This window comes from Mytilus galloprovincialis, chromosome 9 (assembly GCF_965363235.1).
Source record: "Mytilus galloprovincialis chromosome 9, xbMytGall1.hap1.1, whole genome shotgun sequence".
NCBI classification, from domain to species: domain Eukaryota; kingdom Metazoa; phylum Mollusca; class Bivalvia; order Mytilida; family Mytilidae; genus Mytilus; species Mytilus galloprovincialis.
In genome coordinates, this window is record NC_134846.1 from 78,327,711 (window position 1) to 78,355,278 (window position 27,568).

At 32.5% G+C, this 27,568-nt stretch overlaps 1 long non-coding RNA gene across 2 annotated transcripts; it reads right to left on the reverse strand.

The window, feature by feature from the left end:
• Positions 1-6,483: 6,483 nt before the first annotated feature.
• LOC143046040 (uncharacterized) lies at positions 6,484-26,445 on the reverse strand. Of its 2 annotated transcripts, none has more exons than XR_012969062.1 (2): positions 26,277-26,445; positions 6,484-7,451 (listed from the first exon to the last, which is right to left on the reverse strand). It is a non-coding gene; the product is annotated as an uncharacterized LOC143046040 (long non-coding RNA). The 2 variants fall into 2 exon arrangements; XR_012969061.1 differs by lacking the exon at positions 26,277-26,445 and adding an exon at positions 24,483-26,105.
• Between the last annotated feature and the right edge of the window lie 1,123 nt (positions 26,446-27,568).

The following is a 27,568-nucleotide window of genomic DNA, read 5'->3' on the forward strand; positions in this document are numbered from 1 at the left end:
TGTCCACGAATATAGTCCCTGGTGTGGACAGTTTGTTACTGGTCAATTTTGTTTATACCCCTTCCAAATTTATTTCTTTATGTTTTATGCCTCATAAAGCAAGACGGGGGATAAAATTACACTAAAAAAATTTAATTCATAAATTTTAATGTAAAGTAGTGATTTGGTCCAGTTAAAAAAGGTTAAAAATTAGCATTTCAGAAGCTGTCAAAAGATTTCAAGACCCCCTTTACATAAAATTGTCCATATTTTGAGTTAGAGCAGATGAAGTTTTCTATAATTTTGATATAATTTGTCCCAAAAGTAGTACAACACACTGTAAAAATATTATTGAGAAAACGCAGGTGGGATTTTTTTTATTTCCATTTATCGTCTAAAAGAAATGCACTACAAAAGAACTGTGTACTCGGACTGTCTGTCCATCCGTCAGTCTGGCAAATCAGTTTTCAACACCTTTTGGGTTCATTGATTTGATATTTGGTATATTGTTTTATCATGACTAGTTACAGATAAAGTTTAAATTTGATTTTGTGCAGAGTTATGACCCTTGGACTTAGAAAATTCACTTCCACACTTTGTAGAAAATTCACTTAAATAATCAGTTTTCTACACTTTGTATGTCATGTTTGAAGATATAGACTTGATATTTGTTATATAGTCTACACCATGACAAGTTATAGATCAAGTTTGCATTTCGTTCTAGTACAATGATCTTTCATCCAGTAGGGGACTATGTATTGCCATGCAATTCTCTCAGAATGCTTGTTAAAATTGTCATTCTTTTGTGGGTAACCTTTTTTATTTTATATTTTTGCTCATTAATTGCGGTCTGTTGTCCATCGCTGTTGTCCGTAATTTTTACAAAAATCTTCTCTTCTGAAACTACTTGGCTAAAATCTTCCTTAGCGCATCTAGTTTAAAAAATGTATCTGATGACCCCGCCCATTAACCAAGATGGCCGCCATGGCTTAAAATAGAACACTGAGGTAAAATGCTGTTTTAAGCGTATATCACTGAAACTAACACATTTAGAGCAAATCTGAACAGAGTAGAAATTCTTCTTCTTCTTCCATCTGGTGTGATGATATAAAGTATGTGCACTGATAAAGTACAAGTATGATTGACATCAGTCATCATTAAAAAAACAAGAAAAAATCATTCTCTGTCATGTTAATTGACAAAGCTATTATCAAAATGATCCTTAAAACTTATATTGAGCCACATCTTATCTGCCTTTTGTTTTTCAAAACAAATTAAACGAGAAGTGCTGACATCTAGAACAATGTAGCTTAAGCATTAACCTTATAAAGTTAAGGCAGTGGCTATTTTGCAGGATCTGATTAAAATATCTTAATTCAAGCACGCAAAATAGCATATTTTTGTAGCTGGGTAAGTGATTCTGATGAAGTTAATCCAGAAAAGTGCTTTGGACATTCTAAACATCCTATCCATGAATGTTCCCAGAAATTTATCAATGTAATATATTGATATATATTCAAGTTACAAAATGATGTTATACTTGTCAAGAAAATTACATAACTTAATTAAAATAAAAGAATTTGGAGTTATCTTCCTTTTCCGAAATTGCAGTTGAATCAGCTTCAACCAATGCTTTTTTACTTCCCACTGATTAACTTATGCAATCTCTACCCTTCATTGCTTACAAGCACTGTCTGTCTGTCTGTCTGTCTGTCTGTCTGTCTGTCTGTCTGTCTGTCTGTCTGTCTGTCTGTCTGTCTGTCTGTCTGTCTGTCTGTCTGTCTGTCTGTCTGTCTGTCTGTCTGTCTGTCTGTCTGTCTGTCTGTCTGTCTGTCTGTCTGTCTGTCTGTCTGTCTGTCTGTCTGTCTGTCTGTCTGTCTGTCTGTCTGTCTGTCTGTCTGTCTGTCTGTCTGTCTGTCTGTCTGTCTGTCTGTCTGTCTGTCTGTCTGTCTGTCTCATTAATCAGTTTCCCACACTTTTTTGTGTCAGGCTTGAAAATATTGATTTGAATAATAGATTATAGTATTGTCCAATGTCCTTGACCTCATTTTCATGGTTCAGTGAAGACTTGAAAAAAAGTATTTTTTTTGTAATATTAAATTATCTCTTATCTCTTATTATAAGTAATAGGATAACTATATTTGGTATGAGTGTACCTTGCATGGTCCTCATGCCTGTGTTTAGTTTTTGTGTTTTGGTCTGTTTTTCTTAAACTAAAATCAATATGTCAACTATATTTGTTGTATGGAAGAATTGTTAGCTGTCCAAGTCTGCCTTACCTCAATTTCATGGTTCATTGATCAATGTTTGGTTTTCTTGGTTGATGTTGAGTTTATGTGACAGTTGTAATAAAGCTTTATATTTAGGACTATCAACATAATATCAATGATTTATAGTAAAGAAGGTGAGACATTTAAGCGTTTGCACTCTTGTCATGACAATTTACAGTTCAAGTTCAAATTTTGATCCAGTCAGATAATTATATGCAGAGTTATACGAAGCCCGGCTAGGGACATGCAAAGAACAAAAAATATATTGTGTGCACAACTTAATTATATTGTGTGCACAAAATAATATATTGTGCACACAACTTAATATATTGTGCGCACAAAATAATATATTGTGCGCACGAAATAATATATTGTGCGCACAATTTAAATATATTGTGTGCACAACTTAAACATATTGTGTGCACAACTTAAACATATTGTGCGCACAGTATTATATGGTGTGCGCCCTAAATTAGGAAAACAGTTTTCACTTGACCATGAACTCATTTTATTGATCATTCAACAAGGTTAAATGTTCGTGGTTTAGCTGAAATCTCAGATACCAAATGCAATATTTGGTTGTATGAAACGATTTTAATGTCTAAATGTCAACTTGACAGGTGTTATCTGACCTTGACCTCATTTTCAGGGTTAAGTGGACCGGCATAGTAATTTTTTGTTTTTGGTGTATTTCTCGGATACTATAAGCATTTAGCTGGATATATTTGGTGTACGGAATGCTTGTATGGTGTAATATTAATCTGATCTTGATTTTATATTCATGGTTCGTGTTATTTGATTCTTGTTTGGTCTGTTTTTCAGATACTATAAGGAATAAGTGAACTTTATTTGTTTTATGGAATGATTGTTATGTATATATATTTGTCTGACCTTGACTTTATTTTCATGGTTTATTGGTCAATTTTAAATACCTCAGAATTGGTCTATTTGTTAGATTCGATAATAAAGGTATAGTTTAACTGTATTTAACGTACAAAATAATTATAAGGCGCGCATGTTTTATAGGGTTTGTTTCTCATATACATTTGGTTCTTCAATACAGCAAGAAAATCTCGCACCAAAAGGCGCGCTTCAGCTGGCCCATAAAAAAAATATGAACTAGTTCAGCGATAATAGACATCATACTAAACTTCTTCAGTGTTTCTCGTTTCTCGTTTTTTATATAGATTAGGCCGTTGGTTTTCCGGTTTGAATGGTTTTACACGAGTAATTTTGAGGACCCTGTATAGCTTGCTGTTTGTTGTGAGCCTAAGCTACGTGTTAAAGATCGTACCTTGACCTATAATGGTTTACTTTTATACATTGTGACTTGGATGGAGAGTTGTCTCATTGGCACTAATACCACATATTCCTTTATCTATCCAAAATATATCAAAGAAACTAAAATTAAAATTCATAGAAGACCAACACAAGGCCAGAGGCTCCTGACCTTGGACAGACACAAAAATGTGGCGGAGTTAAACATGTTTTGTGAGATCTCAACCCTCCTTTTGTTCCTCTAGCCAATGCAGATAAAAACAAAAAACAGCAATACCAACAGTAAAACTCAGTTTAAAAGAAGTCCATGTCCGATGTCAGAATAGGTAGCAAATGAAACTTAACAAAATGACAATGATACATTTAACAAAGTACTACTAGCAGTTACTGACATGCCAGTTCCACACCTCAATTAAACTGATTGAAAGATTATGACTGTCTTAATTATTTGAATATCAAGCACAATCCCTCCCGTTAGGGGTTGCATATCATATCATCATAAAATATATGAGAAGAGTATAACCCATATTTGTATGAGCTATGGGGTATATGTATTATGTTGCCTCATTGGTACTCGCATCGATCGCTATCAATCGGGCCACAAGTATTTGAATAAATGATGCCCCAAAACGGACCATATTTGTTTCGTTTGTTTTCAAATATATACCACTGAGGAATATTTTTCCTTGATTATTCCTAAATTGCTTCGCAACATTTCAGTTTCATAATAAATACGAACAATATTCTGTAAAATTGTATAATGAAATTGATCAAAAATAGATACTATCAGTGACCTCTTGCCCTCTCTTCTTTTAATCAGAATGAATCTATAACTTGGCCTGAAACATTTGTACACAACTTTAAAAAAAAATCTAAATCATAATTAGCATACTGTTCTACGTAGGAAACGTGTTATTCAGTGGTAGTCTTTTTTTGGTGCTCAATCGTCAATCAAAGTCGTGCCGGAATTGAGAAACATGTCAATCTTGTGTCAATCAAAACAAAATCTTGAGATTTTCAGAAATAAAGTATAATGCATAAGTGCAAATAGTAGTTGTATATTTGGTACAAAAAAGTCTACATAGGTTAGATAGTGTCCTCGCTCTATTGCCAAGTCTGTTGCAAACCGTTCCAATAAACTCTGATATAAAGTGGAGGCTTCCGACGCATCTGTTGGTAAACCAAGTTTCAGACGAAATAAACGTAATTTATTCAGTATTCATGTCAGGAGTCGATACGAATGCACTGATGATTTTTTGCAAGAGTATTTCCATGTATCTAGCCCCATTTCAAAAGAAAACCTTATGCATTTCTCCATTCTGTCACTTTAAAAAGGAGACATTGAAGCCCCGTACCATGTGTAAGGTCAAAGAATTTAACGCCAATATATTATGTTGTGCGCACAATATATTTAATTGTGCGCACAATATGTTTAAGTTGTGCGCACAATATATTTAAGTTGTGCGCACAATATATCTAAATTGTGCGCACAATATATTATTTTGTGCGCACAACTTATTTAAGTTAGTTTAAACATATTTATTTATAGTGGATTGGGAAACAAGTTTTGCAACTTATATTAATCCCTTTCCACTTTGCGGGTGCGAGTGCTGCCTTGTAGCGGCATTAGCCTGCTCTTTTTCGAAATCTACAAGGGTGTCTTTAACGTGCAAGAGATATGGCTCTCTCTTAACACGGGTCAGCCATTTATCGTCCCCTTCCGACGGACTATCATCGTTTCCTCGAGACCATACTCGCAAATGGTGTCAAGGGAGAGCCGAAAATTCAGTTCCTGAAATTTTCATCCCAGACGGGAATCGAACCAGGAACCTCTGTGTTAGTAGTCCGATGCACTAACCACTACACCACGGCTCTCTTGTGCGCACAATATATTTTTTTTTCTTTGCATGTCCCTAGCGGGGCTCCGTAGAGTTATGATGGTCCTTGGAATTAGAAAATTCATTTAGATAATCAGTTTCCGCTGAACACATTTTAAGTCATTTTTAAAGATATTGACTTGATATTTGCTAGATAGTTTACAACATGACTAGATACAGTTTAAGTTAGAATTTTGTTCCAATACCATGAATTTTTAACCGGCATGGGACTTTGTATTGCCATGCAATACTTACAGAATGCTTGTTTATATAGATTAGACCGTTGCTTTTCCTGTTTGAATGGTTTTACATGTACACTAGTAATTTTGGGGCCCTTTATAGCTTGCTGTTCGGTGAAAAGCCAAGGCTACGTGTTGAAGGCCGTACTTTGACCTATAATGGATTACTGTTTACTAATTGTGATTTGGATGGAGAGTTGCCTCATTGGTGCTCATACCAAATCTTGTTATATTTATTAACCGCACCCCATTCTATGTGTGCCTGTCCCAGGTCAAGACAATTTGTTATTGAGTGATTGTTGTTGGTTGCTGCGTATCCTTCTTATTCGTTAATAGCTTTATAAATATTATTGTGCTGTTGTTCCACTGTCCCACGTTAGGGACTGGTTGGTCGACCCTAAAATTGTTTAACCTCGCATAATTCTGTATGTACCTTTCCCAAGTCAGAAGTAGTTCAGTGGTTGTCGTTTATTGTTGGATATCATGTTTTTGTTTTTGTTTGGTTCATAAATATGGCTGTTTATAGTTTTTTTGTTTGAATTATTTTGAATTTGACATACCGGGTCTCTTTTTCGTATTCAATGTGGCAGATTTTTGCTAATTACTGAAGGTTTGATCATTTGGTCTCAGGTAAAGAGTTGTCTCATTTGGCAATTATACCACATCTTCTTATTTTTATAGTGTGCTACTTTCTACTTATTAGTTCGAATAATGCTTTGGTAACTTTCACCTCTATCATATACATCAATTGTATTCAAATTGACTGTTTGAGTGTGTCTGATGAAGGTTAATCCAGAAAAGTGCTTCGGACGCACAATATTAATAGAGATAAACTCATCATTGATACCAGGACTAAATTTAGTATTTACACCAGACGCGGGTTTTTCTAACTCATATAGATCACAACAACGTTCTTACAGCCAACAAACAAACAACACTCGCAATGAAAATAAACACTTGCAGATGTATCGTACAAAGGAATGTTTGCCGGAAATATGAAGCATAAAGTACTTTACTTAAAATGTCAAACTGTCTGGTACGTACATCGAAATACTTAATAAAATGGCAAGATATCACAAAACCAGAAATCAACAAAAACATGAAATATATTCCTCCCGTCAGTGTTGTTAGTTGTTACCTAGTTATGGTTTACCACCAAATAGACAATTTCTTAGTGTTATGTCATAGCTGATTTCATTTAATTAATATGGATGTAGATACATGGACATTATTGCATCCTTTGTTTCCTATATCTTCATATTTTATGCACTGTTATACAGTTTGTACTCTCCAAACCATGATTGTTTGAACAATAAAGTATTATCTCAGCCATTGTTTGCATGTCTTGAATGTATGTGCCAGAAAATATGAAACTAAAGCCAATCCAAGTACACTGCATATCAAACAAGCATAAATAAGCACATAGCTGTTCATAGAATCGTGGTATGACAACATTGCTTTGACAAATTTTATTCATCTGTTGGTGCTGTTTCCAAAGTTGTTATGGTATAGATAGATAAAATCTGTTGTCTTGTTTCTTGTTCACATTTTATTGTGCACAATATATCCAACTGCCTAAAGGCTATTCTCTCGATGTGCACTAAACAACATTTGACTAAAACCGTATTATTGTGCACAATATATCCAACTGTCTAAAGGCTATCCCCTCGTACACTAAACAACATTTAACTAAACCGTATTATTTCTTTTTGAAAGTTAGTCGATCTTCGTGTGAAATGATCACATATGATACTGTAGCTCCTAGTCCTCTATCTGGAAATGTCAACGCCTTATACTTTTTTCTCTCTCTGAAATAAAAGTAGATATTTATTTTAAATATGAAAAATGCGTCTACCAACGATTTGTCCTTGTTGATCAAAACACTTCCCAGTTTTCCGGAAATGTGTACACATTTAAAAAGGAAAAGAGGATAAGAATATATATACAAAAGTTAACAGATCCGTTTTGACGAGAATAGCTTGCAAATGTTAATCAATCATCAAAAGGTCTATGTTATAAATCATTCAAAACAGAACTTAAATTTGAAAATTATATTTCAGTTTTATCGTTAAATAATGCACTGAAACTATGTAAATCACCGTTTGCCAGTGGAGACAGGTGGCAAAATGTTCAAAGACACGCTGAGAGACTATGTCACCTTTGTAAATCTTCTGACATTAGCGATGAATTCCATTATGTTGTGTCTTGTCCTTTTTTTTTTTTTTAAAGAACGATATAAATATTTACCAAACTATTGTTGTACACATGTTAATTTCTTAAATTTATAAATGAATTCACTACAGTCAATATTGTCTAACTAGACACATTGTGTAGATTTATAAACTATATATCAGTGAAAGTATGTCCTCCTGGTTAAATTACATTATTTTATGTATATTTCACACATGCAAAATGTGTTGTATTGTATATAGATCTATTTCATCTCTGTAACTATGTTATTTAGTTAATGAGAATAAAAATCTACAAACAACGATGTAGCTAAGCGTACATCACATATTTTATATATATATATATATATATATATGTGCCGGCACTTAATTTGGGGACTGAATTGTTGCATAAAGTATACGTAAATATTTTTCTTTCCTTTTATATGCACCATTTGATATCAATGAATTTCGACTATGTATCATGGACATGTAAACGTTGCAAGAAGCCATTTCACTCAACAACAAGAAACTGTATTTTTGTAAGAAATCCCTGAACTATTAAAATGAGGTCTAGAACAATGAACATATGACAGACAGAAACTTCGTAATATAGGGTATCTGCATATATATACAGGGTATGAAGGCATCCAGGTCTTCTACTTACTGAAATATACAACTTTAAACAAAAGTTTACGCTGTCGCCGTCGACGCCAACAGATACTTATGTCTAACAAACTGCGAACAAAAGACGAGAAAAAAAACTGACCTAAACGATCAATAGTATTGTCGTCAGTTAATACACAGCCCATCTAACTTGAAAATAGATGTGTGTTTTTATAAATGTAAAATGATACAAAAAAATAAATAACAAGAGCCAAATATGTTGTTGTGTAATTTTTGAAATTCTGAGCATTTCTGCAATCGTAAATAAAAGTCCTATCCGCCCTCCAGTAAAATGAGATTTGATATATAGAAATTTATCAAAACACAAAGATTGAGTATGGTATAATTGATATGCTTACACATTATTTTGATATCATCCTATCGTGACAGCTTACCTATTGTTACTCGTACTCGGACTCTGAATCATATAGTTATTCTTAATCTCTTTTAACTGCTATATATGTGTTTGTATTCTATTTTAATACATTTCCCACTAACAAGCAAACACAATATGGATATAACAGTAGGGCAACATTCTTCGGTGAATATAAGCATTAGTTTAGTCTCCTTCATTATATTTTTTTCATATCTGTTCTCAAATATATAGTAATATTTCCTTGTGTGAAATCTGAGATATCAATTTTTTTATTTAACATGGTTAAGGATGTTTAAACACACTTATTTATAGTGGATTGGGAAACAAGTTATTGCAACTTATATTAATCCCTTTCCACTTTGCGGGTGTGAGTGCTGCCTTGTATCGGCATTAGCCTACTCTTTTTCGAAATTTACAAGGGTGTCTTTTCAGTGACGTGCAAGTGATGCGAGGTCTTTTAAAACGGGTCAGCCATTTATCGCCCTCTCCCGGCGGACTATCATCGTTTCTCAAGACGATACTCGCAAATGGTGTCAAGGAAGAGCCGAAAATTCAGTCCCTGAAATGTTTTCCCGGAGCGGGGATCGAACCAGGATCCTTTGTTTTAGCAGTCCGATGCGCTAACCACTACATCACGGATGTTTGTTATAAACAGTAAATATCGGTTTGAAGAGGATGTTCAGAATGATATCATCCCGACAATGGAAAACAATATAAAATAAGCCGAATGAGATGAAAGTATTCATTATTTACCAATACAATGAGGCTTGTGTACTGCAAACAAAGAAACAAGATATCCAATGATACAAAAATAAAAAAAACATTGAATTTGTTAGATTAACCATGTTGGACCAAAGGGTTAAAATGTACTTGTACATTCACAGAACATGTACATGATTATTTTATATTTTTCCGTTTATATATGTTCGATCCTGGTGGACTGTTTAAGTGCAGGGCTGATAACAGCATATGTTTCTGCGAAACGGAGTGTTGTAAATAGATTTATTGAAACTATTATCTCAAAAGAAGCAAGCCAAATCATTAAATTGATTTTCGTGCAATTCAATTCTGTGTTAAATCGGGTTTTTTTTCTCTCTCTCTACGTAATATCAGCTCTAGGCACCGATAGATGTATGTTACACTGGATCGAGACAATGATTTTTCGTCTAACAATGTACTCTAGTCCAACCAATATACTTGTCTTTCACCATATTTCGCAGCCTATGCTCTTGGTCACCATATTTCGCAGCCTATTATGATCTTGGCCTCCATATTTCGCAGCCTATGCTCTTGGCCACCATACTTCGGAGCCGATGAGCTTGAAAAACTCTATAATCAGTCAATGGCAACTTAAGTTTGCTTTGATGGAAAGGCTTCACGTTATATGACATTAAATGATAAAATAAGGTGATGTGGTATGATTGCCAATAAGACAGTTTTCCACCAGACACAAAAGGTCAAAACAAATTAAAAACAGTACAGTCATCATGCGGCCTCGACACTGTGCAAAACACAAACCGTGTAGTAAACCAGAAAAGTCCCGGAACGACTAAATGTCATGAAATAATTCAAACGAGTAAACCAACGATCTTGTTTATTTTCAACAATAATTGTATAGAAAATATAGTAGACAGCAACCAGAGAATACCACTTACTTAAAAGCACATCTGTGGGACATGCACACAAAGATTATGGTTGGGGAAAACATACATGTGAACGCACAACAACCTCACTACCCGGGACAGTGACGCGACAGCATAACATTATAATGTGAGGTTTGGGATGCGACGCTTAGTTGATAATTTCTATTATATTGATAAAAAGCCATTAAAAAACTACTTCTCTTTTGAAGCTAATGGACTTTTTTTTTTACTTTTACCACTCATTAAGACAATAACAATCAAAACCAAGGAGTAAACAAAGACTCAAAAAACCAAAGGACATTTACATCAACAGTTATATATATATAATAAATCAGAAGCAACACGAACTCCACTAAAAACCGGGAGTGAAATCAGGTGCTCCGGAAGGGTAAGTATTTCCTGCACAAACTGAACTTAATTTGAGCAGTTGAAAATCATTTCGTAAAATCAACTGGATAAATACTATTACTATATATAATAGAATAATTACATTAGATGTATGTTTCATTATAATACGTTATTCTGATTGGCTAACTAGCAATCTCGTGATATTCCTTAATCAATTGCATTACACAATGCAACTTTTCATTCATGATGACACTAGGTCCCACAATAAAGTGCACAGGTAAATGAAATAAAAACTTGATAAAAGGCGTGTTTTCATGATCGTATAGGTAAAAATGTAATTATAAGTATTGAATGCTTTTTTTTGTAACTTTATAGGGTTGTAAAAGCGTTGACCGTGCGCACATTTTTAGTATGAAGCGCGGAAACAAAATGTACTTCGGTCAATGCTTTTACACCCCAATAGATTTACAAAAAAGAGCATTCAATTCTTAAGTAATATACCTTTACAGTCTTGTCTTAGATATATTTCAGTGGGTTTTTTTTTTGTGTTAGGACATGTTTCAGCAAAATGTATTCGTTACTTTGCAATCGACTCTGACCATGCTGACTGATTTTAAACTTGACTTATCATTGTGTATATCGTGTGAGTATTGTGATGTTATAACTGCAGCATTTACAAAATTATAACTGACAGCATGTGGTATCTTCCTATGCATCCTTTGAAATGATTAAGTAAATATATCCTCTTATATGTAAAAGTACTGTTTTAATTCTAGAAAGCGAATTACATATGTAATTGAATTTTATACTGTATGTTGATGGGGAAATTTGGAAAAAAAAGGCCTTCTCCTTTTCAATTTTCTCGAGTTTTTTTTTACCATGATATGAATTGTTTTTAAAATGTGTCTTTGTTAAATGCTGGTTTTCATCAAATTAGTACACTGGCAATCGGTGCATTACGTTTGCGCGCATTACCATTACATTTGCGCGCAAAAATCATTACGTTTGCGCGCAGCTTTTGATTACATTTGCGCGTATTTTTTTGACATGTAAACTCAGGTGAAATACAGGTAATTATACTTATTCATTTATTAATTTGTTCAATTATTTACAAGTATCAGTACCCCTTCAGTTAGTCTAAGTCTCCTAAGACAGGGGAAAAAAGAGATAAAGCCGTATGTTTTTTCGATTGTCAGATATATATTTCAACAAGTAAAAGGTGTATGCAAAATTTTAAGAAAATCTGTGACATAGCCCATTTATTGTAACTTGACCTAAAGCTATAGCGGAGTTTATACCTGGTTTTAGAATTCAATATGAATAATACATAACTTGAACTAACAAACTATTTTCAAAATTAATAATTGATAGTCATATCCGTTATGAAAATACAAAAAAAAATATATAGTCATTTATAATTTAATATAATTTTTATTTATATTTTTACCTGAGATTACCTGTAAAATTAATGCGCGCAAACGTAAAACATTTTAATCCCCAAATGCGCGCAAACGTAGTGCGCCCCTGGCAATTCATGTTATGTCGAAACTTTTCTTTTGCAAACAATGAACAAATTTGAATGTTTACATAGCAAATGCACTTTGTGGGATCATATTGAATGTAAATGTAAAGGAATCGAAAACGACAAATATTATTCTTCGATAAATGCAGAAAAAACCCTACACTTTCAAAACACTACTTTAAAGAACAAAAGATCTTTGAATAATCACAAGAAAAGAATCAATAGAAAAATCAATAAAAAAAATATTCAAAATGTTTAGAAGAAACATATTTTGGCTTCAAGAAAATTGGATTAAAAACTCATTTAAACATAAGAGGGGTCCTTTTTAAATTTGATGAGATGAAATTATTTATAAATAATAAAAATAACACACATATTATGGGAATATGTGAAACAATTCTTACAAGTAACACGGAATACAACTTTATTAATATTAAAGGGGATTAGAACTTGAACGCAAAGATCGATGTGAAACAAAGGAGAAACGTAGAGGGGTGTAATTGTTTGTTTCTAGCTCTTTAAAATACAGAAGAAGAACTGACGAAATAATCCCACCGGAGAGTATTTCCAAAAAGTCCAAATCCGTTTTCATATGTTTTATCTACAGTCCTCCTGATATGCCACATTCGTGGATTGATGAATTTGAAAAGAAAATTGAGATTGAAGGCAAATTAATTAGAACTAGAAATCATTATAATGGGTGATATCAATATCGATTTTACAGGGGGGTACTTGAACAATAAATTCAATTCAATTCAATATTTTATTTAAGTCTCATCTCTCAATAATATATAATACAACATTACATTAAATGTAAAAATATATAAATATAAAAAGAGAGCCATTCTGTACAGAATTACAATAACATTAAAAATTATATAAATAATTCATCTATTATAAAACATATTGACATTAACATTATTTACAGTATAAAACATTTCTACGTCTATTTAAAATAAGATTACAGGCTTTGGCACAGCTACGAATCAAATTATTATCTGTAAATAAAAACACTAATTTTTGTTTATCATCAAAAGACATAAAATCACTATTAAAATGTGTTGCTTCATCAAATAATCTTTTTCTAAAATCGTCATATTAAGGACACGATAAAATAACATGGGCTTCATCTTCTAAAATATTCATACAATTATCACAGGCTCGATCTTTTAAAATTAATTTTTAAAATCTCACCGTTTCTATTCTTAGTGGTGCTACACCACATCGAAATTTGGCCAAAGAACTCCTTTGCGAAAATGGCATTGGAATTTTATAAGTTTCCGTTTCAAAACTGTTCTTAAATAGATTATATGTACGAAGTTTGTTACCACCTTTACCAGATAAAGCTTTCTCTGATTGTAAATTGCCATGCCACTGTTCAACATATTTACTAAACATTTTAGACGTAACAGTATTGACAACTGAAGAACTATCAACATATTCTGTAATGATACAAAATTGTTCTGCATTAAACTCAGAAAATGTTTTCCTTACATAAAAATTCCAATTTTTATACACGTATGTTTTTTACTCAAAATATAAAAAAGAAGATGTGGTATGATTGCTAATGAGACAACTATCCACAAAAGACCAAAATGACACAGACATTAACAACTATAGGTCACCGTACGGCCTTCAACAATGAGCAAAGCCCATACCGCATAGTCAGCTATAATAGACCCCGATAAGACAATGTAAAACAATTCAAACGAGAAAACGTCTGCCCATATGAAAATTTTTCTGTTTAAACGATCAGAACTCATATGGTTCAAACGGCACCATAGTTGGATAAAGCATTGCCATTGTTTTTGAAAGATAAGTATCCAACCCATATCCCCTGCAACTGCAGCATTTGGAGTATATTTACCCACTCCAAGAAAAAATCTGCAAGCTCTATTATGGATGGTATTTATAAAAGAAAAGTTTTTACAACCCCAAATACCAGCACCATATTCAACAATTGGAAGCACCAAACTCTCATATAATTTTGAAAAGACATTATGAGTATAACACCACCTAAAATTTTGCACTTAGCTATAACAAGACCAAGTGCTCTATTTGCAGAATTTGCAACAGCTTTAGCAGTTACATTATAATCTAAAAATTCACTTAAAACTATACCTAAATATGTATAAGTAGTAGAATATCCAATGATATCATTCCCACATTTAAATTCAACATGTCCTAATGGGGAAATCTTTTACATACACAAGCTTGTGTACAATTAATTAATAATCCTACCCGTATCACAAGTACTATCATTGATCATGTACATGCTAACCATCCTGAAAATATAGTTGAAACAAATGTCCCCATAATAGCCATTAGTGATCACTATATCCAGTATGCAAGTTTTGTTTTCTTATCATAAACATATACAATATATGCAACGAGAACTGCTCCAAACACAAATAACACTACTTTATTTACAAGTTTCATACTCACAAAATTAAGGGAAATTATTCTGGATTAAGTTATGAAATAAAATAGAATTTTTGCAACATATGGTGGGGATTTATGGAGAATTCATAGCATTGCAACATAATTCATTAAGAATAAGTACACTCTAATGTCGCATGCTTCATGTGTTCATGTATGTTTGAGTCTATACAAAATACGATCAATCAAATATACATTTCATGTAAATGAAACCTGCACTGAGTACCTTTCAATGAGATACTGAAAGTTCTTGACGACAGTCTTTCAAGTTGGATGATGAAAATGCATATCTTCGAAAAATTATAATTTTTTGTGCGTGATAACTAGGGTTTATAAACGTTTCATACACAGAGATACAAGTATTGAGATGCTCATAATGACTAGTTTTGCAATCTCCGTGTCAGTATCTATCTTCCCGTACCTTTCTTTCCGTACAATGTGAACAATTTAACGAGAAATTAAACAATTTCGAGGCAAGGTTCACTCAATTCGTCATTTTCATGCGCGTAGCTACGTTTACGTCAAAACGCCCGGGCGTACACTTGAATTTTGAAAATAAAACAAATAATCGACATAGAATAAGAAAAACTGGTCAAAAGTACATCAGCCTTGTGCTTCTTTTTTCAATTGATTGTAATTTTGAATAAAAAGGGACTAAATTTACTCAAATAGATCATTTAATATTTATTCGAATCTTTTGTAAAAGTCTGAATCTACTATGAATTCTACGTACTTTTCTTATATTCAAAGCAATTCACTATCTGCTCAGATTCGATAAGCTGTTTGTATTTTTGTCGAGCCTGTGATTTATGTCCCAAAAGCGAGACAAAGCGGCGTCATTATTTAGGTTCCGAATGTGGATAGTCTTTTGAATGACTCTCCGTGAAATTTTACGAAAGTTGGACAGAAGCTGTTTATGATCAAAAGAGTATTCAGAGCAATATAATAATGCAATTATATCTTTAATTTTCCCGCATTTTAAGGACAAAATGTATTTCTTTCTGCAATTAATAAGTGGTCGCAGTTTGGGTTTACATTTTGTTATTTCTCAATTACATTAACTACTTGTTGACACTTCATCGAATTTTATGAAAATACCGAAGAAACTTTTTCTATGACTAATGTCTAAAGCTAAAATTTTGAAAGCATTTGTTTTCGTTCATTTTTCTGTTCTTTTCTGATAGACAGATAGTCGGACTCTTCTTTACGCAATTAATTGTTTTACATGCTCAATTTATAAACCTTCATAGCTTGTAGTGAAATATTCCAGATCAAGAAAAAAATATCAAAAGAAAATTTTAGATTTTTTTTTAAATCCCTTTAAAAGAAATAATGATAAATGGATTCACCTTTTGTGGGAAGAAATCCTAGGTGTTCCAGAATTTTTTTATATTGCACCTCTTAGAAATTTTTTTTTTTCGTGTTCATTAAAAGATGCTTTTGTCGATTGTATGCTCACTCACAGCACCCTTCAAACTTATTTAAAAGTAATATTGGTTTGGACGTTTTCTCTAAAACCAATGACCATTAGGCTAGCTTCCAGTTTAACACGATGAATAAGTTAACATATTACAAAATTTACCCAAAACATATAAACCATTTAGATTCAAAAGCATGTTGCTATCAATGATTTCTTACTGACAGGAATCATTATGGCATCTCATTCTCGATAGCTATCGGGGGCTTCGTCCCTTTCGAACCCACTACCAGCAGGTGCTTTTACATTGAGCGGTTGGCACCCCTCATATTCCTCGCCAAGGTTCGGGCGTACACGTAAAAATGACCCAGCTACACCACTGGTATATATATATATATATATTCTTCGATATATCATAAAAAAATATAAAAAAATAAGGAGAAACCTACCTTTCTTTAGTCTATTTGATGTTCCGTCATTGTGCCGGATGTTAGATGCCATCGAGTCCGAGCAATTTTTGCCGGTGTGGTTTAAACACAGTGTACTAGTATTATTTATTTCTAAACATATACATTTTAACTCATTTTCTTCATTTTCTTCAAAAATCATAACAAAAATCGCCTGTTTATTTATCATTATACATCATAAATTTATGGCATATACAGTGAAAATGATATTTTAGGATCCGCACTTTACATACACTGAATAATAAGTTTCCATCGTTTATAAAATTTTCCTTTTAAAATAAAGGACATGGACATCATTACCTAGTAATATTAGTGACATGGACATGATTTCCTAGGAAAATTAGTCTGGGGACATTCATTTTATCAAAAATAAACAATATTAAAACATAACATTTAAATTTCTCTTGTTTATAAGTAATTGAATGTATTATACTGTCATATAAAAGATTTATAGCACATGAATACTTAGGAAAATTAGTCTGGGGACATAGATTAATTAACATCGGACTAAATATACTAGTAAATTCTGTAACCATTGTCTCTTTATACCAGTAATATATTTTTTTACTGAGTAAATTGATTGGAATGTGAATGATACAGTAGACCTAAAATTCGTTTTGGGTTATCCCAGGTGATGACATTTGCACTGGAATTTGTCCATTGACATTGTAATACAGTTTACTTTGGAATTATGATTACTATCTTTAAATGTAATGTTATAGGATTTAATGTAAAATTATTTGTCTCTTCTTCTTTAGTACATAAGTTTAAGGTCAGGTTTGTACGCATGAAACCTCTAGTCTAAAAAAGCCAGTGATAAAACGATAAACAGATAAGCAACTGTCTAGGGCCAAGTAGGGGAGGGTCAGACAGAGTCCCCCCTCCTTTATGAAAAGTTCTGGATCCGCCATTGAGATTTGCAGGTTTTCTTTGTAAAGATACCTTAAAATATCACCAACTCTGACTGAGTACACAATTTGATTAATTTTAGCTCATTTATGAGCTGGGCTCACTCGCTAAAAATTTTCATTACGGATCACTGGCAAAAATATGATATGCATGTGTAGAAAAGCCGATAAACTATACATGTGTGTGAGGAGTAGTTATCAAGCTTGCTTTCGTCTGTAAAAAATGTCATAGGCCAAGTTAGGGAGGTTAAAAAGCCAGTAACAGAACGATAAACAGATAATCATGTTTTCTTCATATAGATCCCTTAAAATATCCCCACTGAGGACACAATTTGATTCACAGTCAGGGGCGTAGCTAGAAAGAAACGATGTGGAAGCAACTACCGCCGAGCTGAACGAGGCGAAAAAATTTTGGGACCCTATTATGCAGCAAATGTTTTTTTTCGGTTTTCGGTCATAGGACGGTTAAAAGAGGAGCTATATGTAGATAAAAATTTATGAATGTTAAACTATTAATAAATCTTCTGAATATAGTTATACATAAACAACACATATTTGTGATACAGAATTTACTCAAAATTGTCCAAAATCTGCTCTTCGGGTCTGGGCAGAAACAAACTTCTCTATTACTTTGTCAACATTCACACTGAAATCCTGATGAATATGCAGTAATGCTATGTAACTTTCGTTGTTCATTGTTGATCGTACATTTGTTTTCAATTACATACGTAGTACCGTGACTGATAGATCTCAGGGCCATCATGGCATGGTAGCACTCGCGAGATGTTATAAACCAGCGTACGTGTTCGGCATCGAGCGACCTCCCAATTGAATTCGTCAAAATTACATGCTAGGTCAGTTTCGTATGTTTCAGACAATATTGAGATTTGTTCGTTTGTGATATTTCCTACAACACGATGAAGCAGATACAGCACAAAGAGGCGATTTTCTGATAACTTGACGCGACCCCACTCCCCAGTTGCCTTATCATATGGTCTATGAACGCAAAAAATAATGAGACTTTCCAATACTGTTTTGGCGTGGTTGCAGGGTGATTGGCTCCGGTATAGTCTGTCAACCACATCGCTTCGGCATATTTTTAACGATATCGAATGGATCTGATAATTCTAATGCCGATTGGTACATCTCATTCCAAACTGATGAACTGTACACTGTAAAATGTGCTCCAAAACTACATATCTTAGACTGAGTATTACAAATTCAAAAGTAAAAATCTTGTAAAAGATACAAGTAACCTTCCGATTTTGTCATAATCTCAAAAAAAAAAACAATTATTTTGAAACCATATGTCGTTATTTAATGATATTTCATCAATTAAAAAAAGTGACAACATAGTTGTTTCCTTTAACATTCAATTTATAAATTTTTATTTTGCCATTTCTTTTTTTTGCATGCCGAATCAATGTGCACGCAACTTCGGAGCTACGATCTTTTTCTGAATGAACAGCCTCATCAACACTTGTAACTAGGTTGTCAAACTAATATCCAGGATAGACGAAAAAGACACCAAAAGTCTCCGATTCCGATTGACCAACTCATCTCTCTCTCTTCTGCTTTTTTTTTTTTTTTTTTGTGAAAACGACGTGGATGCACGTACTGTCGTGCCTCCGGGTAGCTACACCCCTGACAGTAGCTCATTAGCTGTACTCACTCGCCATTGAGTTCATTGCGGCTCACTGGATTATATGTAGAAAAGCTGATAACATGAACATACATGAGGGTGGTAATGCCCTTTACTGTCAGGCGTCAATGGTCATTTTCGGCTACCTTTAGCTTCAAATTGGTTAAAATTTAACTGTGATTAGTCAAAATATCCTTGGGTGATTTGTCAAATGTCTCAAATAATTATCATTACTGTTATTTTTGGAAAACAAATAATTCAGCTGATTTTTTTATCGTCTGAAATTAAGTGTACACATTATCGTCATGTCAAAAAATTACCGTTAACTTCATTTGGCAAGAATACGTCAAAAAGGTACCCACATTACTACCCTCATACATGTACATGTATATGGTCAATTCATATGTTTTCGTATGTCATATGAAATTGTACTTTGCATGCCTTTTCAAATGAAATTGTGACGCCAGAATGCATTCTTAATCATGTTAATAGCTCCAATAACCGATGAGAAGAGGATACATATGTCAACCAAAAGTTTGCAGCCATGTCAAAATGTGTGAGGACACCCTTTCAAGCTTGCGTTCATGTTTTGATAAAACTGTTTTAGGAAGCTGAAAAATGCCAACAATAGAACAATAAATTGATAATGGATATTGTAAAATATCAATGCATTGAAAAGCCAATGATCTACATATATGTATATACATAAATATATCAACCATAAAATACAACTGATATAATTCACATCTGTTGGAAAAAACCTTTATGTCTATATAACTTATCTCATTCTAGTCTACAGTCAACTGACAGAATCGGTGTAAATTTCAAGAATTTTAAAATAACATGTATAATTATGGACTATTCTTTATAGCAATGACTGTAAGCCATTTAGAGTCTTTAACATTTAAAGTTCAGTTTTAGTGGGTTTATTTTGCGAAAAAAGAACTCAATTTCCAGATCATAGTTTACATTTTCTTTATATTTTGCTGTGTCAAAATGACCTAAATATATAAAGGACAGTATATAGACCCAAAAATGGTATATCACATTCTACACATGAGATTTTAGAAGGAAAGACTGCCATTGGAGTATTGAACCATTGTGACTTTTTAATTTGATCTCCTCCACTAATTAAAGTCGTTTAAGTAGAATATTTAATGTACATGTAGCGTATAGGTTTGTCCACATTTTGGAATATATTAATACAAGTATAGAAATAATGTTGAGTCTGTACCTAGATGCCTGAGATAGACTTCAATATTTTTTATTTATTTAAAATAAATGGAATCATCTTTTTAGAAAAGTTTTATTCTAAGGTAATGTATCCCCCCCCCCCTTTATAAGTTGAAAAGGTTAAATATTTCCCCTTATATCAAAATCGAAGCTTGAATGTAGTGTCCATAATTGCCCCAACTGGTCTCGGTTCGACCTCTGCGGTCGTATAAAGCTGCGCCTTGCGAAGCATCTGGTTGTAACATGTACAACAATCAAACATCAACCCACTCCAAACTGAATGTAATTGAAAGACATCTAGAGGTCAATATACAGTCTTGAACAGAAGACAAAAAAGGAAAAATAAAGCAAATTTTGGAGAATTTATATTATTACATGCATTTAAAATATTTAAGATGTATTGTTTCAAATTTTTTAGTTTTAGGTTTCACCAAGCTACCATTTTAGAAAACTGGGATTTCAATGCTAGTCTATTAGAGGGATATTTGATTTTCATTGGTTGTAGATATGGAATCTTATTTTATCACAAAGTCAGATTTGAAAATGACTTGGGGAATGAAGATGTAGTAAAGACCGAATGTCAGTTATAGTCTTATATTTGTATTTTAAAATTTTAGTCTTTCATGTATTTTATTATGTGTACATATATCACTGATTCAGTGGCAATGGTAAATAGACACTGACAAGTCTTAGATAACATTTTATAGTTTTGAATGTTTCTTCAACAGTTGACTAAAATTAGGTGGAGGTGTGTTCTTATTTCCAATAGAGGGTCACTCAACCTGTATCAGTATGGGCATGAAGCAAATTGATAGTTGCTAGATACTGAATGATTATACCACAAGAAAGTTTTAACCTGTGCATATATACTTTAAATACGATGATAAAAAAAATTGTCTTTTCAGGACTTCTGAATCCAACCATGTAGTATGGAATGTTATTGAGATATGGTTTTGGTCGATGGATGTTCATGAATGACCTGTAGTACAAAGTATATCACTGGAATTAGCTCTTTGTCCAAGTGTACTATTAAAGTACTTTGCTTTGAGCTCAGTTCATTGTTATGCAATTCATTCTTTGTGAAATAAAGATTTGACAGACAACTCTCATGTACAAGGATTTGTCAAAGTAGTATCACCTCTATGTACAATGTAAGTATTAGGGAGAGAAAAGCATTCTATTTCAATTTGAACCAAACATTTATACGTCCATTGACCAAATTTAAAAAAAAAAAGTACAAATTTACCCGACAATGCTACTCCTGCTACTAGCAATATGATGCTAGGTTGTTTTAATACATCTGTACTGCCTACTGATGACTCGGTCCTGAGTGTAAATGATCCTTCAATTATGTTTTAAAAAAAAAATATAAGACCTAGCTAGCCTAATCCATTTCTAAAACTATATTCTATTGTACATGTTCAACATTTTTCATTCATTTGCTTATTTCTTAATTTGTGTGAATTAAAATTGTTACAGTAAATGTTAATTACTACACTTTCATACCACAACAAATACTGTATTGGTACATGTATCACTTATATTTGTATCCATATAACAAACAAAAAATGATAAGAGAATGTTGCAATACCTTTTAATACTATAATTATTTTTTTTAGATATTTAGACATATTAAGACTAATTAAGTAGATGTTGATAATATCCACTTGACATGCTTGAATTTCTATCAGATTACTTTTGGAGCAGTAATGTGTATTTGAAGCATGCTCACAAAGGTTCTTTTGGTGAAATTATTTTCATATTGGTCAAAATTTGTCTTTGCTTCGACCAGCTTTGGAGGAGATATAATCAAATAATTGATAAAAATCAGCACATAAGTTTACTTCCTACTTCCTAGCATCATGTCAGGCATTGTCATTACTAAAAAACAATAAATGTATTCTAATCTGAGGAACAATTCGACATTTTAACCATTTTTTTTTACTAATGATACTGACGATCCACCACAAAGTAATATAAATAGAACCATACAAATTGTAAGCAAATACATATAAAAAAGATGTGGTATGATTGCCAAGAAGACAATTCTTCACAAGAGACCAAAACGACACAGAAATCAATAACTACAGGTCACCGTACAGCCATCAACAATGTGCAAAGCCAATACCGCATAATCAGCTATAAAAGGCCATGAAATGACAATGTAAAGCAATTCGAACGAGAAAACTAATGGCCTTATTTATGTGAAAAAAATAATCGAAAAACAAATATGAAACACATAAACAAACCACAACCACTGATTAACAGACTCCTTATATCATGTTCTCAAATCTAGATACCATCTCCCATTTAGAAAAAAAAACATGGAAAAAAATGAACCAATTATGTGTTGCTCTCCTAGCTACAAAATGTATCCAAAATCAAAGATGTAGAACATATTCTATCATAATCATTTTGGTAACTAATACAATTACTGTTTCCTCCATGCCCGTCTTGAACATAAAAAAAATATTAAATAAATAACACTCATAATGCTCAGATTGGTTGTCATCGTGCAACACAGTTAATATCACCATATATATATAGGAAAAACAAAACTCTTTTTGTCATACTGTCAAACATCCAAACATACTATCCACACTCATATGTGTCCACACTTGTTATACTAGTAATATTTGTCCGCCCAGACATATTTTACCATGACAAATTTATCACTAACATATGTACGGTAATTATCAGCTCTTGTTAAAGTTATAAGAATAAAACATATGAACGCCAACAAGATTGGCTTACAGATGAGGTGAATTGTGCGCAAAAGAGAAGAAACTATTATCAAAGCAAGAAGGATTGGAAAAACTTCCGTTATATACGCAACAAAGGTACCAAAATTAATAGAAAAATCTAAACAGCCCTCAATTTCAAGCAAGCAAAAGAAAATTTAAAAAAACGAAAGAAATTTGGGCTTTACTTAAAGATTTAAAACCAAAAGAACAAAATGAAATTCCTTCTACCATGAATTTTGACAATGCAGAATATGGTAAGATGCAAGAAATTGTAAATCGTTTCAACACACACTTTACAAAACTAGGTGATAGCTATGTTATAAAAACACGCAATTTCAAGCAAATAAATTAAAAGAATAGTTTCAAGATAAAATACTGGTGTTAAAAAGATTCCGTTTATTAAACTAGATGAAACTAAGAAATTACTTTATAAACTAGAGCAAACCTAACGCTGGCAAAACAAACGTTGGGTGAATACATGGGGAGCTTTACCAAATGAGCATGGTTAAAACTATCAAAAATCATTTAGGGTTTTTCTGTTATAGTTCTATAGCTTTTGTTTATCTCGGTCAAACATTTTCCCGCTATGGACGATGTTCACGGTGGTACATTGATTAAACTACAGACTGTCAGTAGAACTTAAAAGAAATAACATCTCTGCATAAAAGTAATATTTTAATTACTGAACACTTAGTCGTTAGCGAATGGACTGTTTGAGTCGGAACAATTGGAAAGTAACACTTCTTTGTATCATGAAGATGACAAATCAATGGTTATAATATTACACGTCGGTAATCATACTTATTAAAAGTTATTTCTAAACCACTATTGTACATGTATAAAAGTGCATACCTGGAAGCCATGCAAATGCAAATATGAAATGTGTATAATCATCTCTCTACCTTTGAAATTTCCGGGCTCGTGAGAATAAAGATACATATAGAGACCTGTGCATGCCATAATTTGTGCGGTTTTCACAAGTTTGAAAGTATACAACATTTTGTGTTTGCGTATTAATGTTCCATAGTCAAAAAGAGATTTTATGATATACCTGAAATTGAGTTATGAACTTGTAATCACCTTTGTAAAGCATTGATGTTATTAATCTTAATGTATTTTATTTCCATCTTTAATTTACTTTTCTTAATCAAATCAGAAAAGCTGTGTCATAATATAGCAGCCAGGTCCAATTTTCAATATTTATTTTTCAACTTCAAATATTTTGAAGTACTTTTTTGCGAAATTTGAAACCACAACTCAACATACCTTGTGTGTCCTATCTCCATATAACCTGTCTGGTTAGATATTTCCTATTGTTTGTACAGTACAAATAAAATACCTGTTCATATCAGTAAAATATTGATAAGATTTGGGATTTACTTGTACATTTAAATTTTACATAACACCTCTTGTGAGCTAGTCTGCCTGGATTTAATTTTATCGCCTATATTTTTTTATGTTCTTATTTATTTGTATTGGACGAATAGTACACACCATAGAAATTACCAAAGTAAGGCATACGTTTTATTGTAATACCTATTTGCTCTCCCTTAAAAATAATGAGACTAAATAAAAAGGCAGACAAACCTCATGATCGTGTGTATATTAGGATGTGATGATACTCTTCAACTTATAAAGTTAATATTAATCTAACTGATATAAAGAAGTAGACTGAAAAATGGCCATTTTAAAGACCTTGTCTTTTTGCATGTTTTTGTATCTATGTTACCTGGGTTTGACCAATTGTTTCTGTAAAGGACGTATATAAGTAATAAATCCTTGTAACTACTTACTAATTACTAATAGTTTGCAAAACAATTTATTGGAATAACATTACGATTACTGCAACCACAATGCAAGGTCAAACTATTATAACTATGCAACACTCATCAACAAGGTACGAAAACAAAGACATTTGTTTTATGCTATCAAGAATTGAAATTACCACGATGCCGCCAATGTTTGGAATTTTACATTCTAGAATAGCCACTTAAACCGCTGCGTATACATGATGAACCCCATTGCACATAAACTGGTTGCTGACTTTACTGTGTTATCCTTGCATGTTTTTTTTTTTTTTTTTTTTTTTTAAATATTTAGGATTGTGTTGCCATGGGTGAGAAATAAAGTTTTGGTACAATAGACATAATTTACTTATAACCTCCACCTTTACTTAAACTTGACTAGGTATTTCAAAATAGATACAGCTGAACAATTATGCCATATGGTAGCATGTTTCTACTTTTTTTAGCACGGTTTCTTTGACAACACTTTAAAATAACTTCAGCTTTACAATTATGGAATAATATGGCAGCATGTTTCTAACTTATTAAGAGGGTGTCCATGGAAAAACCAGGCAGTGGGTGGCACATGATATATTTTGTTTTCAAATTTTTTTCATCTATTTCATATCACAATTTCATTCTTTCTTAAAGTTAAATTTTGTTTTTTTTTTATTAACTACAACAAATAAAGACAAAAAAAAAAACATAGAAAGCACTGCAAATTCATTGAAAAGGGGAGATAACTCTTCATTTTGTACAAAATTTTGTTGCATTGTTAGTGAACTTTAAAATCATTTTCTGAGCCATCCACTGATGATTCAAAAATATCTTTGACATATATATCCTTTGTATGATATAAACGTTGCATTGGATCCAAAAATTCAGTTGGAAAAAAAATATGTTGTGCCACCAATATCATAGGATTTGCCTGATATTTACTTGGATAGCCTCTTAAATCCTTTGACAACACTAAATAATTTAAAGTTTTTTTTATCTTACTTAAAGCTAATTTCTTAAGCATGTAAAGCAAGACTTTGGTTAGCTTGCTTGCTTTGTTTGTATATTGTACAATTGTAATTTGGGATAACGTCCAATCAAATTCAAATATAATATACAGGTTAAAATGTTTCTATATATATTGTTTGGAGATAACACTCTTAACAGCAGAGCTTGAATTACCATTTTTACAAAAGAGCATGTGCAAGCAAGCCTACCAAAGTTTTTCTCTACAAGCATTAGGAAATAAGCTGTAGAAATATACCACAACTAAACATACCTTGTAAGTCATATTTCCGTAGTTTCTGCTAAGATATTTCCTATTGTTTATACTTTACAGATAAAATACCTGTTCAAATCAGTAAAATATTGATAAGGTTTGGAATTTACATGTACATTTAAATTTTCTCGTTCAAGTAACCTCTTGTGATTCAGTCTAGTTGGGTTTAGTTTTATCACCCATAAAGATTTATTGTTTATAAGTCGTTGATAAATACATGTATGTTATCGATATTGATATAAATATGACGTAAGTCTTTAATCAGGTAACACCGACGGGTATTGCATAGAATGATCATAACAAATTATAATGAATTACACCATTTTTCAACCAGATGATCCCACCCCCTTAAAATGATTATAGAAATGACCAAGACTGAGCTCTAAAATAAATGTCCTTAAAACGTCTAGAAATATCAAAGACTGTGCTTTAAATTGAGCACTGGGTTAGCATGACGTTCTACTACAAAGCTGGGTTCATATTTACACTCATAATATGGCACGCCATGACTGTCTTCTGATGTTGATTGTTTAATATGTTCGGTGCTTTATGCATTATGTTCAGTAGTATGTATATTATGTTCAGTAGTTATTACATTATGTTCAGTAGTTATTACATTATGTTTAGTAGTTTTTATGGTGCACATCTGAAGGAGGATATCCATTTGATTGGGATGACTCAGCCAAGAGCTGCCAAATATGTTGAATAAAGATACCATATGCTCTACCTATAAATAATACTATATGACATAGGCTAAAAGTAAGTCTTCAATCATTTATGGCTCATATGATTGTTTTTACTTGTACATTTTTGGAATGCACAGCACTGTCTATTTTATTATGGCAAATTCCTTGTAAATATGCAAATGAATACGCAATTGCTTGACCAAAAGTAGCAGAAACCATCTTCTCATAGTTTAAAACCATTGTACTCTGTAATATTAAAATACGGGACATTCAGGAAGAATTATAGGCAAACGTTTTTTTACAGATGTTCAAATTTCGTAAATTCATTATGAAAATACAAATCAAGGAAAACAAATATAATTGATAATCATATGATAAACTTAGTCTCCAAAGGAAGCGAATTCATTTAAAAAGTTACAATATGGAATATAACATGATAGTTTAATTAACAGATCAGACTGCCATTCAGTTGATCTATGACTCAAAAAAGACCTTCCTTATGCAGATACAATTTCTACACATTTTACTTGGAACATTCCGAAAGGCTTTGTTTCCCATCTGACCGTACAATCTTTATTATTATACAGTATAACACAAATGTTTCCA